Consider the following 19146-nt stretch of genomic DNA (forward strand, 5'->3'; position numbering starts at 1 on the left):
AAGTATTAAATATTCTGATCAGCAGTCCCATTACCTTAGAATTTACATATATATTGAGTCTGTGCCTAACAAATGGCTTTGACTGGAAATGAGGGATCCTGTTATATAGCTGCTGTTTTTAAAAACATTTTTTTTTTAACATGTCTGTGAAGGTTCTCAGTCATCCAGGTCATCGTAGTCAAAGAGCTTGCAAAGAAAAGCGTCTGGACTTCTTTAAGTTGCTTGAAGACATTTCACCTCTCATCCGAGAAGCTTCTTCAGTTCTAATGTCAAATGGTGGAGAGTCCCAGATATAAACCTAGTGGGAGTAACCCCCCACAGAGGGACAAAAGGACCCCCTGATGATCCTCTAATCGCCTGAGCCAAGGTGTGAAACTGGGTGTGGGTCCCAATCAGCCAGGGTTTCGGGTGAGCTCATTGTGAAACCTGGCCCCACCTTATCATGCGAATTCCTGAGGTCAGATGGCCCAGGATGTGAGTGGGCGTTAAGGCGTCTGGGGAGGGAACTCAAAACTGGATTATAGATGGCAGACAGTTGGTGTCGTAAACCACCGCCTCTGTTCAAAGATGGTCGCTCACAGTGGACGTAGATGACTTCTTTCACTCCTCTTTCAAGGACAAAGGTCACTCTTTCGAGGATGCCAATGTTCACATTTTGGACAGAGACGACAGATGGTTTGAAAGAGGAGTGAAAGAAGCCATCTACGTCCACTGTGAGCGACCATCTTTGAACAGAGTTCAAAATTCGCATGACAAGGTGGGGCCAGGTTTCACAATGAGCTCACCTGAAACTCTGGCTGATTGGGACCCACACCCAGTTTCACACCTTGGCTCAAGCGATTAGAGGATCATCAGGGGGTCCTTTTGTCCCTCTGTGGGGGGTTACTCCCACTAGGTTTATATCTGGGACTCTCCACCATTTGACCTTAGAACTGAAGAAGCTTCTCGGATGAGAGGTGAAACGTATTCAAGCAACTTAAAGAAGTCCAGACGCTTTTCTTTGCACCTGTAACACTCCACTGTAGTGTAACCGAGGTAACATCTGACCCCACTTCCGGAAATCCCTTTATTGTGGCGGGAATGAACTCTTTATAAGTTCCGGGTCAATCAGCTGCACATCCCCTGCTCTCATTGCTGCTGCTATCGCTGTGGTTGGTGTGCTTGTCAGATATTGACTATTTACGGACTCCATATCGATTGACAGCGTGCAATAACCCGGCCGATTTATTCAACTTTATACTCTCTCTCGATTTTGTTCGTTTTGGATGTTTTTTGTTACTTTTCTGATATAATGCCAAAACGGCCTATGGGACTTATCCTTTTAGGTTATTGAACTTGTTGTGCAACACCTAGAGTTAAATCTGTTTTGTAGATATTTAATTGACCTTGAATAATGTTTAATAACTTTATTGCTAAATCACTTTACTTTGATGGGACCCATTTAAATGTTTTTCTATAACTTATTTTGAATGAAATTCATTATAAGAATGAGATATTAGGATTTGTTTGGTTATTGGTTTATTGATTGTTATATGAAATAATTATTTGACTTTGTTATTTATGGATTTATTTATTCTGCCAAGGCAGTAGAACGCTGTTCTAATTTAATATTGAATGATCATTTATGTTTTTTGACCATGTTTTGGTCAGGTTTTTTTTTCTTCCCCAATCAAAGCCCTGATCAGCGTGGGATGGCGATCCACCCGACCACCGCTGCATTGCGGTAGGACCTGTGAATACGTGAACTGACAAATGGACTAATTTGAGCTATTGAACTGTTGAAACATGACCTATCACAGGTCAACAGAACTAGACTAGACTGAACTGAACTGGACTCAGTCTTGTTCCACTTCCCCTTTGGGACCAAATTAGTTGTTTTTGTACTATTATTGTTATTCTTATTGTATATCTGTCTATAAAATCACCTCACATCACCTTAACATACATAATACATTTATTTTTGAGCTCTTTTTCTGTTTCCTGTGTTTTATTCACACACTCAGGCTCCATAGTCGAAGCACTTCTGATTAGCTTATTATCCATCAAGCTGCAGTCAGGCGCTCTGGTCCTTTACCACGTTACAAGGGCAATTTTCAGATACACAATTTTAATCCTACACATGTTCTGGTAACTATCTTTTTGTTTTATTTTATAAGACTAACTTTTGGTTTTTAATTCCTGTTTTAAAAAAAATCTTGTGTGTATCTGGTGTTTTGTTTGCTGTCTTTGCCTTATTTCCTGTGTAGTCTGTTCTACACTCAGTGTGTCCAGACCCAGACGCGTGTGTATACATAGTCCTGTTTTGTATACATAGTCCTGTCCTGTTTTCCCCCTTCTGATTGTAAAAGATTTGGATTAAACAGAGCAACAAAATTTGAACCTTTTCACTATTTTGTCACTCAGTATGCATTTGACTCTGTCGTGTAAGATTGGAGATCCATAATCCATAATGTTTCATAATGTATTGAGTCACAATGTTTGTCCATTTTTATTTGAATACAATTTTATACAATTCCCTTCTTCCACTTCTTCCCATAATGTTCTCATTTTTCCACATTGCCAAAGACAATGAAACAGTGTTCCTTAATCATCTGTGGATTTAATGCACAGAGGCTACACAGCAGTTTTCAGTTTACAAAACTTTGTTTAACACATATAGTAATGTTTTTTGATGTTATGATCATTTCAGCAGGTTTTGTGGAGGAACTAGAAAGTTAAAAAAAAAATTATTATACTTTGAACTTGTGTTCCTTCCATGCTGTATAAATTAAATTCAGATAAAAAAATAAATAAATAAATAAACTAAATTAAACGACATGATGATGCCGCAATTTAGATGATACAGCTAAAAATGTAGCACACAAGAGCAAAGGGGCGCTACTAAACCCCAGACTTAATTTGGCCTGCAGTGTCCTAAAAGCTGAAATAACTGAAATTAGTGTTATTTAAGTCATGAATATGACCATGTGTTGTGTGTTATCTGTAAATATGAATATTTTCTTCACTTGTAGTACAACTGCAAGAGATAACAATCCTTCAAAAATGGATAGAATTACCAGGTTATGTGTTTTTTGTTTTCAAATGGCCATTACGTCTGACATAGGAAAAAGTTATTTTATTACAGTTTTACTACAGTATAAGTTCTACCGCTGAATCAATATCAGAGCTCTAATTGTAATTTTAATGTTTTGGACGTTTCAGTTGAATGCATTTTAATTTAACAACAGATGTCTCAAAGCAGAAAACTCATGTATGAGATATGATATACTTGGAGTTACAAGTTTAAAATTATTATAATATTCCACCAGTGTTGGTCAAGTTACTTGAAAAAAGTAATCAGTAACTAATTACTGATTACTTCCCCCCAAAAGTAATCCCATTACGTTACTTTACTGATTACTTATTTTCAAAAGTAATTAATTACTTAGTTACTTAGTTACTTTTTAAAAACACGATTTACATCCTGAAGAGGTGATAAAGCGATAGATCTTTCAGCCCAATTCTACTTTTTCTACATAATCCATCATACAAAATGTAATCAAATGGAAAGGTCCCTTTTTAAAACTTGTTTTATTAGTTTTAATCTTTTAACTTTATGCATCAAGCAAAAATTTAATTATATGCAACATTCTCTGATTTTTGCAGATGATGTGGTTCTGTTGGCTTCATCAGGTGAGGGCCTCCAGCTCGCACTGGAACGGTTCGCAGCCGAGTGTGAAGCAGCGGGAATGAGGATCAGCACCTCCAAATCTGAGGCCATGGTTCTCAGCCGGAAAAGGGTGGAGTGCCCACTCCGGGTCGGGGATGAGTTCCTGCCCCAAGTGGAGGAGTTCAAGTATCTCGGGGTCTTGTTCGCGAGTGATGGGAGAAGGGAGCCGGAGATCGACAGACGGATTGGGGCTGCAGCTGCAGTAATGCGGACGCTGCACCGGTCCGTCGTGGTGAAGAGGGAGCTGAGTGTAAAAGCGAAGCTCTCAATTTACCGGTCGATCTACGTCCCTACCCTCACCTATGGCCACGAGCTGTGGGTAGTGACCGAAAGAACAAGATCGCGGATACAAGCGGCAGAAATGAGCTTCCTCCGAAAGGAGGCTGGCCTCTCCCTTAGAGATAGGGTGAGAAGTTCGGCCATCCGGGAGGGGCTCAGAGTAGAGCAGCTGCTGCTCCACATCGAAAGGAGCCAGCTGAGGTGGTTCGGGCATCTGACAAGGATGCCCCCTGGGCGCCTCCTGGGTGAGGTGTTCCAGGCATGTCCCACCGGGAGGAGGCCCCGGGGCAGACCCAGGACACGCTGGAGAGATTATATCTCTCGGCTGGCCTGGGAACGCCTTGGTATTCCCCCGGACAAGCTGGAGGAGGTGGCTGGGGAGAGGGAGGTCTGGGCCTCTTTGCTTAGGCTGCTGCCCCCGCGACCCAGCCCCGGACAAAGCGGATGAAGATGGATGGATGGATGGATGGATTCTCTGACTGGAAGAAATTTGTGTAATATTTAAACCTATTTTCTGCACATTCCAGCACATAATTTTTTTTTGTGTTAACACTCACTCTTTCAAATAGATGCAAGTAAAACACAGCAGAAAATAAATAAAGTCAAAGACTAGCGGTCCTGTTGCTCTATTTTCACCTGTAAAGCAGGAATATGGCAGGCGGAGGTTTACCCTGGTGCAGGTGTGCCGCAGCGGTCAGTGGAAGAATCCGCGAGTTTCTCTGTGAGTTTCCCATTACGTTGTAGCACACTCGGTGCTTGCTTGGAAGTTTAGGGGGTTTTTTTCGCTGTAAAAAGAAGTTTTCTTCCCACGCACAACGGACACTAATGTTTTTGTCACTTTTTATGGAATCAAACTTAAAGTAAGGTCAGTACTTCCACGCTTTAAACGCTGCATGCTCATATATTATCCATTGTTGATCTGCACACAGCTGTTGTCACGAACGGCGCGCTCGCTTACGTCACTGTCATGAGACATTCTCTCAAAAAATCACGGTTTTAGTAACGCAGTAACGCAGCGTTCCTACGGGAAAGTAACAGTAATCTAATTACCGTTTTTGCAATAGTAATCCCTTACTTTACTCGTTACTTGAAAAAAGTAATTGGATTACAGTAACGCGTTACTGCCCATCTCTGTATTCCACAGACATAATGTGATGACCTGCACAGTCTCAAAATGAATTAACTTTTAATTAATTAATTAATTTTTATTTTTAAATAAATAAATTGCTTTTAATGTACTTTTTATTAATCAGTTTCTGCCATACCTATTCCCTTATTTTTGTGGGAGTTTTGGTTCAAACATTATAACTATTGATAAGAGTGATCCGTACATTAATTTTGTTAAATATACAGTGGAAAAAGAAAATTTAGTGACTCACATATGTGTCAAAGTTACAGGCACCACTGGAGTGACATTTGAAGAAATGGTCACTCTGCAGTTGGAAGTCAAGGGACTTTCCTTTTACCACTCTGATAGCACTTTGATACTACCAGGGACGGGTTTTAACATGGCCTACAAAGAGGCCGGTGATTCACCCAGTGCCATTTAAGCCCACCGCAAGTGGATAAATGTCATGAAGGCCCTTTTACCCTGGCTCTCCTGAGTTTTTACCCTGGCCCACCCTGTCACTTCAGGCCTGACATTTTACCTAACCATCCATCCATTCATTTTTTTAAAAACCACTTATCCAATTCAGGGTCATGGGAGTGCTGCTATGCCTGATAAGAGTGGGTAAGAGACTGGGTACACCATGGACAAGTTGCCCAGCCATCAACAGACAAATGGAGACAGACAATCCAGTTAGCTTTGATTTACTACAGTATCATTACTATTAAGTTTATCTGGTTAGTCAGCTGACACTGAGGCAGTCCCAAGCCCAATAAATGCAGAGGGTTGCATCAGGAAACACATCTGGTGTAAATTCTTTGTCAAGCATCCAGATCATTAAAAAAGAGCGTTTCACACCGGGTCCAGGTTAGCAATGACCACTTCTGATGCTATTTGCTAACAAGGTGAAAACTATAGTGCTGCTGGCTGAAGATGAAGGCAGAGGAAAGGGCGAGGGCATGGTTGGAGTAAGCGAGAATGAAGGTAAGACAGGTGTATGATCGTGGGAATAGGGATTAAATGTAGAAAGTATGACTGTTAAAGGGAGAGAGAGTTTAATGATAAGATGGAGAGACCAAGTAGAAAGGAAGGAAGGAAGAACAGTGGAGATTGGAGATTGATTCAAGCTGTTCTACCATAATGTAGGTAAGAGGAGGAACGGAGTACAGGTAATCTTGGAGATGAAGAGATTGTCGGGTAGGGTCCCAAGTCGGAAGCTGGAAGCTGAATCAGTTTGAAGAGAAAGAGGAATTCTGTAGTAAGTTGGATGAAGTTGACAAGAATATCCTCAGGGGGAAGGAGTGGTGATTGGAGCAGATTTCCATTGACATGTAGATGATGGGAACAATGGTGAAAAGGAGTTGTAGGGTTAGTATGGTATTAAGGAAAGAAATGTGGAAGGAGTGGTGGTAGCAGTAGTAAAATACACTACACGTAATGCAGAAGGTGCAGTCTGATAAAGATAGGAGACTGCAAGGTGGTGTCAGGGGAGAATGTAGCTAGGCAGTATCGGATGTCTGTAGGATGAACTTTAAGGAAATTAAGAAGAGGAAGCAAGTGAAAGATGTGTTAAATATATTAGATGTGCAGAGCTGGAGAAAGTACACAGGGATAAACCCAATGAACTCCATGAAGAAATGGGAAAGAGTTATGAGGTGCAACTGAACAATATACTAGATGCTTAGATTTGAAATTATAAATATCGTGCCAGCCTTGTTGATATAAGTTTCTTGTGTATTGTGTGGAATATGTGATGAGGAGAATTAGGTAAATATGTGGGATTAATAAGATGTTGAGGAGGGGTAGGAGTTAATAAGTATGTGTATACTTCTTCCTACTCCTTTTCAGACCAAACAATTGTTATTTCATGTTAGACGAATGTGTTTTATTTTATTATATTTCTTTTTTGCTTGTCTGTACAAATACGTGTGTGTGTGTATATCTACACATATATTCGTATCCGTAAACGAAAGTACATGTAGACGAGTATATATTGTTTTTTTTGTTTTTTTGGTTGTTTGTTTTATTATGTCTGAAATAAATAAAGATACAATACAATACAATTTCTGTTGGGAGTGAGCAAGAGGAAAGGGATTAGAAATGAGTAAATCAGAGGTGTAGCTCAGGTTGAGTGATTTGGAGACAAAGTTAGAGAAAGGACACTTTTTGCTTGGCAGAGGAATATTTGGGGAACTTACTGAGATGGAGGCAGACGATCCCCCCTAAAAGGAACATCTGAAAGGCGAAGATGATGTCAGTAGTGCCAAGAGTCCACCTATGACCAGTGTTGGTCAAGTTACTTAAAAAAAGTAATCAGTAACTAATTACTGATTACTTCCCCAAAAAGTAATCCAGTTACTTTACTGATTACTTATTTTCAAAAGTAATTAATTACTTAGTTACTTAGTTACTTTTTAAAAACACGATTTACAACCTGAAGAGGTGATAAAGTGATAGATCTTTCAGCCCAATTCTACTTTTTCTACATAATCCATCATACAAAATGTAATCAAATGGAAAATTATTTTTTTTTAACTTGTTTTATCAGTTTTAATCTTTTAACTTTATGCATCAAGCAAAAATTTAATTATATGCAACATTCTCTGACTTGAAGAAATTAGTTTAACATTTAAACCTATTTTCTGCACATTCCAGCACATAAAATAAAATATTTTTTGTGTTTACACTCAGTCTTTCAAATAGATGCAAGTAAAAAACAGCAGAAAATAAATAAAGTCAAAGACTCAGCGGTCCTTTTGCTCTATTTTCACCTGTAAAGCAGGACTGCGGTAGGCGGAGGTTTGCCCTGGTGCAGGTGTGCCGCGGTCAGTTGAAGAATCCGCGAGTTTCTCTGTGAATTTCCCATTACGTCGTTGCGCACTCGGTGCTTGTTTAGGGTTTTTTTTCGCTGAAAACAGAAGTTTTCTTCCCACGCACAACGGACACTAATGTTTTTGTAACTTTTTATGGAATCAAACTCAAAGTAAGGTCAGTGCTTCCACGCTTTAAACGCTGCACGCTCATACTCTCTCCCACAATCGATATGTGATCCATTGTTGATCTGCACATAGCTGTTGTCACTACCTGGCTTACGTCACTGTCGGGAGACATTCTCACAAAAAAATCACGGTTTTAGTAACGCAGTAACGCAGCGTTCCTACGGAAAAGTAACGGTAATCTAATTACCGTTTTTGCAATAGTAATCCCTTACTTTACTCGTTACTTGAAAAAAGTAACGCGTTACAAGTAACGCGTTACTGCCCATCTCTGCCTATGACATATTGCTGATAACAAGAAAAGTGCTAGCTCTACCATTATAAATATTACAAAAGGTTCAGTTGCTAGTGTAGACAGCAGTGGACTCAGTGGATCCTTGGTTACAGTAATGTTCATCAAGAATTCTGTATTTGGCTTTGTAGAAATGAAATGAATCGAACTGAAGTTTCATTTGTATTTTCTTATCTACCATGCCAAAACTAAGCCCTGTGACAGAATAGCGACCCGTCTGGAGTGTTCGTGCCTGGCACCATTACCAACCAGTCTCCCCAAATCGCTATTTGGGGTAATTGGTTAAGAAAATGGTTGGAAAAACTGTATATTATATGCATCATGGCACATAGATTAACTACTAATGGTTCTATAATTTCTACTACGGTGGCAGTGCTATGCAGCAAATCTCATACTTTGCACAGACTTCATGCACCTTGATAAAAAAAAATTGTGGTCACTAATTGCTATAACTGCTTTTATCTGAGCCAAAGTGCAAATGGCTCTTCTGGGATATCTTAGGAGGTGGACAGCATCAGACCACAAAGGTTTCTTTGTTTTGCAGAAAACGCTTTACTACTGATCTTGTTTCTTTATCAAGAAATTCATTTTGTTAGCATCTACAGTTTGTCATGTGTTGCTCTTAAAGGTCATCTCTACCAGACTAGTTGACATAAAATGGACCGAAAGACAGCGTGTGGCTCAGACGGAATGTCTTGAATAAGAGACACACTCTGTAAACAGGGTCTGCGTGTCTGCATGCCCAAAGACACGCAGACAAGCAGAATGTTCTGCAGACAGATGAACAGGACCGTGCAAGGCTGTGAAATCAGTCAGTGCTCACTACAGCTGTGACTTGAGACATTTAAAGGGTAGTTTCTTATCTCACCCTGTGCATGCACACGCACATACTGACTTCAATCCAATGCCTGATTGAACTTTTTCTTTGTATGTTACACAGAGAAGGGCATGGCAGACACTTTCACATATACACAAATGCTTCCCTTTTCGACCACTTCACACACCCACCCACAATAATGCAATATTCATGACACGTGGGGCCATACACATGAAAACTTGTGTAGATTCAGAACTGAAACTATGCATAAGCATTCTTTTTCGTGGACTGCATGATGATCTTTTATAAGTCTCGAAAAATATGAAAATGCAAACCTGGTTTCCGCTTCCATTTTAAGCAATGAGTGGGCTGAACACTCACATGTCATTATCTGCACATAAAATCCCTGTTTGCACCACAGCTCATCAGACATGTTTTGTTTTATGGTACATTAAAATGTCAGTGAATCAACAGCAAGGAAGAAGTGTCTTTAACTCAACTTAAAGAAGTCCAGTTGCTTTTCTTTCCAAGCTCCTTAGATTTTGTTGTGTTGAGTAATTGTTGTGGAAAGTAAAAATCACAATGATTTATTAGTCACTAAAATGTAATCAGAGTTTGCAAATTGATGTCATGACACATTGTTCACATTGTTCTAACACACATAAGCTGCATTTATAAATTACAAGTATCTGTACTCGTATTGACAGCATTGTCTTTTGTGTTTAATCAGCATCAGACTGATACTAAAATGTGCAGTATCACACAGCACTGGTGCACACTAAATGATTTCCAATAAAGGATGGGAAATAGTAGTTTTGTTTTATGGTGCATTAAAATGTGCAGCTTGCATTCCTTCTTTGAAAAACGTGTGTGTGTGTGTGTCAGAGGTGTGTCTTGGGCCTTCACAATTTTTACCACAGATTCTTGCTTTATGAATGCCAGCTTTGTATGTGGGGACATGGTGAGTGCACGGTCATTGTGCATGCACACTGCACCCTTGAAATTTCTAATATTCAGATAAGGCTAGAGCAGGGTAAGAGTGTCAAACATGAGAACGCCAGAGAAAAACAGGTCCCATTCTGCAGACTGGATCACCCTGAAAACTGAAGGTGGAAGAGAAGGGCACGATTCTTTGGACTTTTCCCTTTATTTTGCATTAACAAGCACTGTGCTGTTGTGAAGAATTACTTATGTCATTATGTGGTTCTCAGAATTATCAATTATAATAGATCTGAGAACCCACCATGTCATTGGACAACATCATTGTTTACATTTATACTTGTGTGCCAATCTGTCTGCATTGGTTTACAATCACATGAGAAACAAACGAGCTCATGTTGGACTTCAGGCTGATAACACTTTATATAGTTACTGATCAGGCATAACAATGTGAACACTTACAGGTGAGTAGCATAACACTGCTGATCTCTTCATTGTGGTCATGGGAGGCTAAGATTCATGCATGTGGAGATCGAGGGCTGGCCTTTGTGGTCCGATCCAACAGATGATTACAAAATGTAGCTGAAATTGTCAAAAAATGTAATGAGCCTCAGTTTGTTGTGTTTGGGGCAACATTGCCACAGACCAGTCAGGGTGCTCATGATGACCTCTGCCCACCACCGAAAGCGCCAACAATGAGCATGTGAGCAACAAAACTGAACCGAATGCTCTTCTGCAGACGTTGATTGTAACCAATGTTCCCTCTAAACTGCACGCGTGCGCAATTGCGCACTGCTGGCACGGTCTCTGTGCACGGAAAATCTGCATTGCGCACAAAAAAACATCTAACCTGAATTGAAATTAAAATGTATACTTTAACAATTCTGTTTTGCAGTGTTAGTCAGTAAGTGACTGGCTGGTCTATATGGGATTACAACGATGCCACTTTATCCCGTAGTCCAATAATGCGATTCACATTCGTATATAGGTAGCTAAGCGTTGACAGGCTATGACAGCGTCCTTATGTGCCGACACCGGTGTTTTAGCTAGCAAAGTGGCTGATGTGGAGTGGAGCCACGTTAATGATAATTTGTACAACCATTGAAGATGTGAGCAGGACAGACGGAACAATTGACGGAAAAAGTGTGGACTTTATACCAGTTTTTAAATTGTGTTGATAGGCCACGTAAAACCAGAGTTATGATAAAAATATTTGCAATGTTTGGTTTTCTTCCTGAATACTGTCGTTGTTTATATTTACTGCGGGAAGAAACTGTAAAAACGGCCTTTTATAAGGAAAACGCTCTAAAGCACTCTCCGCCTGTGAGCAAAAACAAAACCCAAAACCCCCACCCTTTCCTATTGGTGGAAAAATGTACCATGTCGACCAATCAAAAAATGATATGTCAACATGGCATTTAGCTGTTAAGGAAAGGGGAGGTTTTAGGAGTGATGGCGGTGTTTTGAGATGTGAGAGATTTGCAACGTGTAGCGCAAATCTTGTGTAGTTAGTGTGTAGTGTAGTCAATAGTTTTGTTGTGTGTGTCAGAACAATGAGGCGACTGCTGAGTGTTACAGGTGTTACAGGAGTGATACATCTCCTGTAGTCAGGCCTGCAGGTATCAGGCTGTTGTTCTCCTTTATCTCATAGTGGACAGAAATTATTTTTTGGAGTGGCACAAATAATTTGTGCAGCATCAAATTTGATGCAGAACAGCTGATTGTTCTGTAAATATTTTTGAAATGTTTATTTTAAAAAAACGCCTTGGCTGCATTTTTAGGTAAACAGCTGCAAAAAACTTTGTTGTTTGCAAAACTCAGTTACTTTTTTGAAGAAGTAACTATATAATTTATTGCCCAACATTGGTCTTTATATACTGTATTTTGCAGACAGAGTTACAAGACTCTCTCCCAGACCACAGACTCAGACTCATAATAGAAGTCAGAGCTTTATTTAAAAAAAAATATATAGAAAGTTTTGTTTTCAAAATTGGAGTTCAAGTTATTTTTACTTCCAATAGTGTTAACATACTACACAGGTCATGAACAAGATTTTTTTTCAATTTTCATTGTAAGTGGGCTAAAGCAGTTAATTAAAAGTAGTCTAACATAAATGTAAATGCTGTAAATTGATTATTTTAATAAACATGTAACTTAGATGGATTCGATGCTGGCGTGACCACAGTGCACACGTCTGCTGTCGCTCACAGTGGTCCAAGGGACCGCTCAGGGAGTTTGTGTGTTCGCTCAGACATGTGAAAAATTAGAGGGAACATTGGTTGTAACAAGTGGTTATTTGAGTTACTGTTGCTTCCGTATTCACTCAAAGCAGCCTGGCCATTCTCTGTAAACCTTGGAGACAGTTGTGTAGGAGCACTCCAGTAGATCAGCAGTTTCAACCATGGCCCCTTCAATGTCACTTAAATCACCTTTTTCCCCACTTTGATGCTAGATTTGAACTTCAGTGGGTCATCCCAACTGTGTCCACATGCTTAAATGGATTGATTTCCTGCCGTGTGATTGGCTCATTAGATATTTGTATTAACAAACAAAGTGATGTATGTGGCTGAGTTTAACACTCCCGATCTTGAGGCTCGATCTTGCAACGGGAACACACCAGCCATGGTATGTTAATATTCCACTTCTGAGTACTCAGTATGAGCTCAACCTGTGGGTACTTAGTGAGGTGATTATGTCAACAAAGACTGCTAAGAGACAAGAAATCTGCCAACTGACACAACGGCATCTTTTCAAATATTTCAGCTACAGCAGGTGTCTCCAGGAAAACATTTTTTCCATTATAGGCACACAGACACACACAATCACAATATCAGCTACGGTCTTGAGGCCGGTAAAAGTCTGAGAGAAGTGAATGGAGGGTGGGGAGAAATGCAGTCCTGTGTATAAGAGCACCACCCATATATGAGTCATCAGTTGCAGCGAACAGTGGAGCATTTTCCATCTGCATCTTCCTCTCTCTCTGTCTCTCAACGCCTCACTCCAGCACACATAAACACAACACAGTGACAGTATATGCAGTTTGTACTTTTATTTACTTTGTCTCTCGACTCAATTCTTGCCATAACCAAATGAATCAATTTTAGAGATAAAAAGCAAACACAAAACAAACAAAATAAGAATAATGAAACAAAAAAGAAGTGTTTGCTTTGCAGGTGTGTGTGTTTGTGCTCTTGTGCATCGACACCATATATCACTCTGGGGATGTACAGTGGGGCAAAAAAGTATTTAGTCAGCCACCGATTGTGCAAGTTCCCCCACTTAAAATGATGACAGAGGTCAGTAATTTGCACCAGAGGTACACTTCAACTGTGAGAGACAGAATGTGAAAAAACAATCCATGAATCCACATGGTAGGATTTGTAAAGAATTTATTCGTAAATCAGGGTGGAAAATAAGTATTTGGTCAATAACAAAAATACAACTCAATACTTTGTAACATAACCTTTGTTGGCAATAACAGAGGTCAAACGTTTACTATAGGTCTTTACCAGGTTTGCACACACAGTAGCTGGTATTTTGGCCCATTCCTCCATGCAGATCTTCTCGAGAGCAGTGATGTTTTGGGGCTGTCGCCGAGCAACACGGACTTTCAACTCCCGCCACAGATTTTCTATGGGGTTGAGGTCTGGAGACTGGCTAGGCCACTCCAGGACTTTCAAATGCTTCTTACGGAGCCACTCCTTTGTTGCCCGGGCGCTGTGTTTTGGATCATTGTCATGTTGGAAGACCCAGCCTCGTTTCATCTTCAAAGTTCTCACTGATGGAAGGAGGTTTTGGCTCAAAATCTCACGATACATGGCCCCATTCATTCTGTCCTTAACACGGATCAGTCGTCCTGTCCCCTTGGCAGAAAAACAGCCCCATAGCATGATGTTTCCACCCCCATGCTTCACAGTAGGTATGGTGTTCTTGGGATGCAACTCAGTATTCTTCTTCCTCCAAACACGACGAGTTGAGTTTATACCAAAAAGTTCTACTTTGGTTTCATCTGACCACATGACATTCTCCCAATCCTCTGCTGTATCATCCATGTGCTCTCTGGCAAACTTCAGACGGGCCTGGACATGCACTGGCTTCAGCAGCGGAACACGTCTGGCACTGCGGGATTTGATTCCCTGCCGTTGTAGTGTGTTACTGATGGTGACCTTTGTTACTTTGGTCCCAGCTCTCTGCAGGTCATTCACCAGGTCCCCCCGTGTGGTTCTGGGATCTTTGCTCACCGTTCTCATGATCATTTTGACCCCACGGGATGAGATCTTGCGTGGAGCCCCAGATCGAGGGAGATTATCAGTGGTCTTGTATGTCTTCCATTTTCTGATGATTGCTCCCACAGTTGATTTTTTCACACCAAGCTGCTTGCCTATTGTAGATTCACTCTTCCCAGTCTGGTGCAGGTCTACAATACTTTTCCTGGTGTCCTTCGAAAGCTCTTTGGTCTTGGCCATGGCGGAGTTTGGAGTCTGACTGTTTGAGGCTGTGGACAGGTGTCTTTTATACAGATGATGAATTCAAACAGGTGCCATTCATACAGGTAACGAGTGGGGGACAGAAAAGCTTCTTACAGAGGACATTACAGGTCTGTGAGAGCCAGAGATTTTCCTTGTTTGAGGTGACCAAATACTTATTTTCCACCCTAATTTACGAATAAATTCTTTACAAATCCTACCATGTGGATTCATGGATTTTTTTTTCACATTCTGTCTCTCACAGTTGAAGTGTACCTCTGGTGCAAATTACTGACCTCTGTCATCATTTTAGGTGGGGAAACTTGCACAATCGGTGGCTGACTAAATACTTTTTTGCCCCACTGTATGTAAGGTCTCAGCTTTAACACACTTGTTAAGATAAGTCCCCAGAGTTTAACGTCTCGACTGAGTGTTTCGTCTTCTCTCACCTGTGTTTATACACTAATCATTAGTTATTATTCTCCAAAATGTTGATTCTGTTCATCTGGACGTAGCGTTTTGTGGGAGAAATGTTTCGTAACTCATCCAAGTGACGTCTTCAGTCTCAGCTGACTGCAGGTTTCCCCGATCTTATAAACAGTACATTTGCATAATGACTGAAACCAGCCCACTGAAGGAACAATGGGCTGGGAGGTCAGTTCCTTAATCTTAATTAAGCAAATTCTCATGACCATTGATCAACAACCACTGACCAAAACTCACTGATCAAAGCCCACTGATCAATGGCCATGAGTACCATTCACAGAGAGTTGGGGAATGGCTGCAATCACAGCATTGTAAGATGGTGGCAGATGTACCCTTAGGCCCCCTCCTTGATTCAGAGATGGTCTTTCCCTTTTCACGTAAATGGCCTCCTTGACTCCACGCTCAAACCAGCGTTCCTCCCTGTCCAGGATGTGTACATCCTCATCATTGAAAGAGTGTCCACTGGCCTGTAGGTGTAAATAGACTGCAGAGTCCTGGCCTGACGAGGTAGCTCTGCTGTGTTGTGCCATCTGCTTCGCCAGAGGTTGTTTGGTTTCCCTGATGTATAAATCTTGGCAATCCTCCTGGAACTTAACAGCGTACACTATGTCACTCTATTTGTGTCAGGGGACCTGATTGTTGGGGTGCACCAGTTTTTGGCGCAGCATGTTTTGGGGTTTAAAAGACACAGAGACAGTGTTTAGAAAAAATGCGTCTCAACTGCTCTGATACTCCTGACACATATGTGCATATGGTACTCATGGCCATTGATCAGTGGGTTTTGGTCAGTGGTTGTTGATCAATGGTCATGAGAATTTGCATAATTAAGATTAAGGAACTGACCTCCCAGCCCATTGTTCCTTCAATGGGCTGGTTTCAGTCATTATGCAAATGTACTGTTTATAAGATTGGGGAAACCTGCAGTCAGCTGAGACTGAAGAAGTCACTTGGATGAGTGACGAAACGTTTCTCCCACAAAACGCTACATCCAGATGAACAGAATCACCTCACTGAAATGAGCAAATAACTGACAGACTGACAGCAAGAACAGACACCGAAGAAACAAATTCTTATTAAATCTACAAGATCACGTCCACCGATCTTCCTGGATGCTAAAACAGTTAAAAAAGAACACAACTGCTTTGTCAAGCAGAATATTGTCTTCACGTGGCGTCACAGCTATCAGTATCAGCAAACTCAGGGCCAAATTTTCTCCACATTTTCACAGACTTTTAAAGAGGAATCATCCGCATCTCCCACTATAGTTAAAATACGTGCCGCACAGCCACCCCTTCTTCCCCTCGGTACAGCTGCTCACATTTTCATATAGCTGAAGGTTTGAGGGCAGCCTGGCCAAGCCTTCTGCATGTGGTCAAAACAAGAAATGGAGCAGAACAGTGAACAGGGTGTAATTGATGATGTCCCAGCATGATGTCCATGGGCATGGATGGGATGATAGTGGATATGTCACCATGATTCATTATTTATCAATGTCCTTATTGTTTTCTCCTGGGTTTTCTGTGTGAAATGTGTGAAGCAGACTCAGGTGTGCAAAAGCTCCACTGTCATTAATCTGACAACACTGTGTTACAACGAGCAACTGTCAGATAAACATGCCAGCGTTAATCAGAATGAATTGATCCCTCGGAGGCACGCGGCTCAGATGGAATTTGGTACTGGCTGTCCACTGCTTGCTTTCCATCCCTGCTCTGCAGTGTGTCATAATTTATGTTGGCAGCTTGCAGCGTTTCTGAAAGAATGTCCTTTGACTCGACAAAACAAATTCACAACGTTTTGGTTAGTCACATCAATTCTATGTTCACAAAAGAAACAAACAGCTTTCTGAAGAAGAAACCAGCTTCCCGCTGCGACACGCAGAGGAGATTTAGTTGTATTATGGGTCTGCTCTGCTTTGTCTGTGCAGGGTACAATGAAATCAATAGATCATCAAGGCGAGGGAAAGATACCTCCAATGTCAGACAGCCTGTCTCAGTCGCAGGTCACAGATGCTTGAACAAAAATCTAAAGGCACCTAAAATAGATTGGACAAAAACAGTTAAGCATTTGGAAATAGCCTCGTTTGAATCCTGATCTCAGTCTGACTGAAAGTGGATGGAAAGAACTGAAACTGGCAGATAGGAGAGGGCGCCCATCCACTGAGGGAAAGGGAAAAGCTGCTCAAGAAGAGAGGGACAAGCTTGTTACTCGCACGAGCCCATCAGTGCAGAATATCTTTCCTCCCTAAGGTTCATAACTGTTAATGGCTTTAGAACACATCATTGTGATATATGTGAGTCTTTGACACTGGCAACAGAACTACATTATGTTTTATTTACTCAGCCCTTCTTGGCAAACCTCCAGGGTGAGTCACATATCTACATTTCATCACCCTGCACCACGTCCTGAGATTAATGTATTTTGCAGGCATACATGCATCTTGAGTGACTCGTTTTTTGTTTTTTTTTTCAACGCTGCCAGTGACTACAGCTTAATATCAGTATCCTTATTCTGTATGCCATCTCCTGTCCTTCAACAGTTTAATGACATCCAGACCAAGGAGTGGACTGGCTATTGAGAGGACCGGGATATTTCCTGGTGTGAGGGTCACTTTAGCCTGCCGTGAACACTCAAGGCCCAGGCGCAGCTCTCTCCCTGACACACACTGTGCTTTCTCTTTGAGGTCTCCATGGCATGTAGGTCTGTACAACAATGATGTACTTTAACGTGTGCATGAAGGCCCTCTATCACAGTAAGGGAGGCAACGTGAACTGAGTAACGTCAGACGCTTGGATCAGATAAAAAGATATAAAAAAGATACAGCTAAATGCTGAAAGGTTAGTCCGAAACACTAAAGTCAGTTTTACACTGTTTACAGCTCATCATCAATTCCTCCAGTGAATGTGTGTTTTTTTTATTCTTGATGCTTCAATGTTAAAAGACTAAAAAACTCTGTTTAAATAACACAGGTTCATTATTTTTGCTTTTCTTTGTACCTTCTTTGTACATCAGTGACCTCCTGACCCAGTATGAACCTTCCAGATCCCTCAGGTCATCTGGATCCGGTCTTTTATCAGTTCCCAGAGTTAGAACCAGACACGGAGAAGCTGCATTCAGCTTTTATGCTCCATATATCTGGAACAAACTCCCAGAAAGCCTCAGATCAGCTGAAACAGTCAGTTTATTTAAATTCAGGTTGAAGACTCACTTATTCTCAGCTGCATTTAAATAAAGCACCACACTTAAGCTTAAATTTCAAAACTTACATTTTAACTACTGATTTTATCTACTGTTCTGATTTTATCTGTTTTGATTTTTGATTTTATATACTGTTTTGTTTGTTTGTTTGCTTGTTTTAATCAATTTTAAATCATGCTTTTTATTTGTTTTTGTTTCTAATGTCTCTGTAAAGCACTTTGAATCACCTTGTTGTTGAATTGTGCTATACAAATAAACTTGCCTTGCCTTGCCTTTCATGTGATTGGTCTATTCCTAGCAAATATAACTGATACACCCGCAGCCATGGCATAGTTTGAATTTTGTATGGTACAGAGTTAGTTTTTACTTTTAGTTATACAGGTACTGTTTTTAATTAAACATCAATTTGATAAACAACGTTCATTTTCTTTGTTTTCTTTTTAAATTGTTATCATAATATTAAAATTATATTGAACTCTTTTGATTGCTAAAATCTGACAGTGGGACTGACGAGAGCAGCGGGTACGTTCAGCCTCTGATATCAGCAGTCAGCTGCTTGGCTGAACTTCTGTTACCGAAATAATAAACTACGCAAAACTGTCAATAAACAACATCAATAAAACACCTCTTTTATGTTTTATTACTATAGCTTGATATTTTGTGTACCATCTGCTGTGCAAAGCTGTCATTTGAATAACATCCAGACGTCCTGTCAAAGCATCTATTGCACGTTTGATTCAGTTGTGTATAACTGACTTCAGTAACAGAGCGTTAATATTTTAAACTCTGAGTCCCAACTTTTTCTCATGTGGACTGTTTTCTGTCTCGCTGTCCCCACTGGGAGAAGGATCTAACAAGG

The sequence above is a fragment of the Astatotilapia calliptera genome, chromosome 8 (assembly GCF_900246225.1).
Source record: "Astatotilapia calliptera chromosome 8, fAstCal1.2, whole genome shotgun sequence".
NCBI classification, from domain to species: Eukaryota; Metazoa; Chordata; class Actinopteri; order Cichliformes; family Cichlidae; genus Astatotilapia; species Astatotilapia calliptera.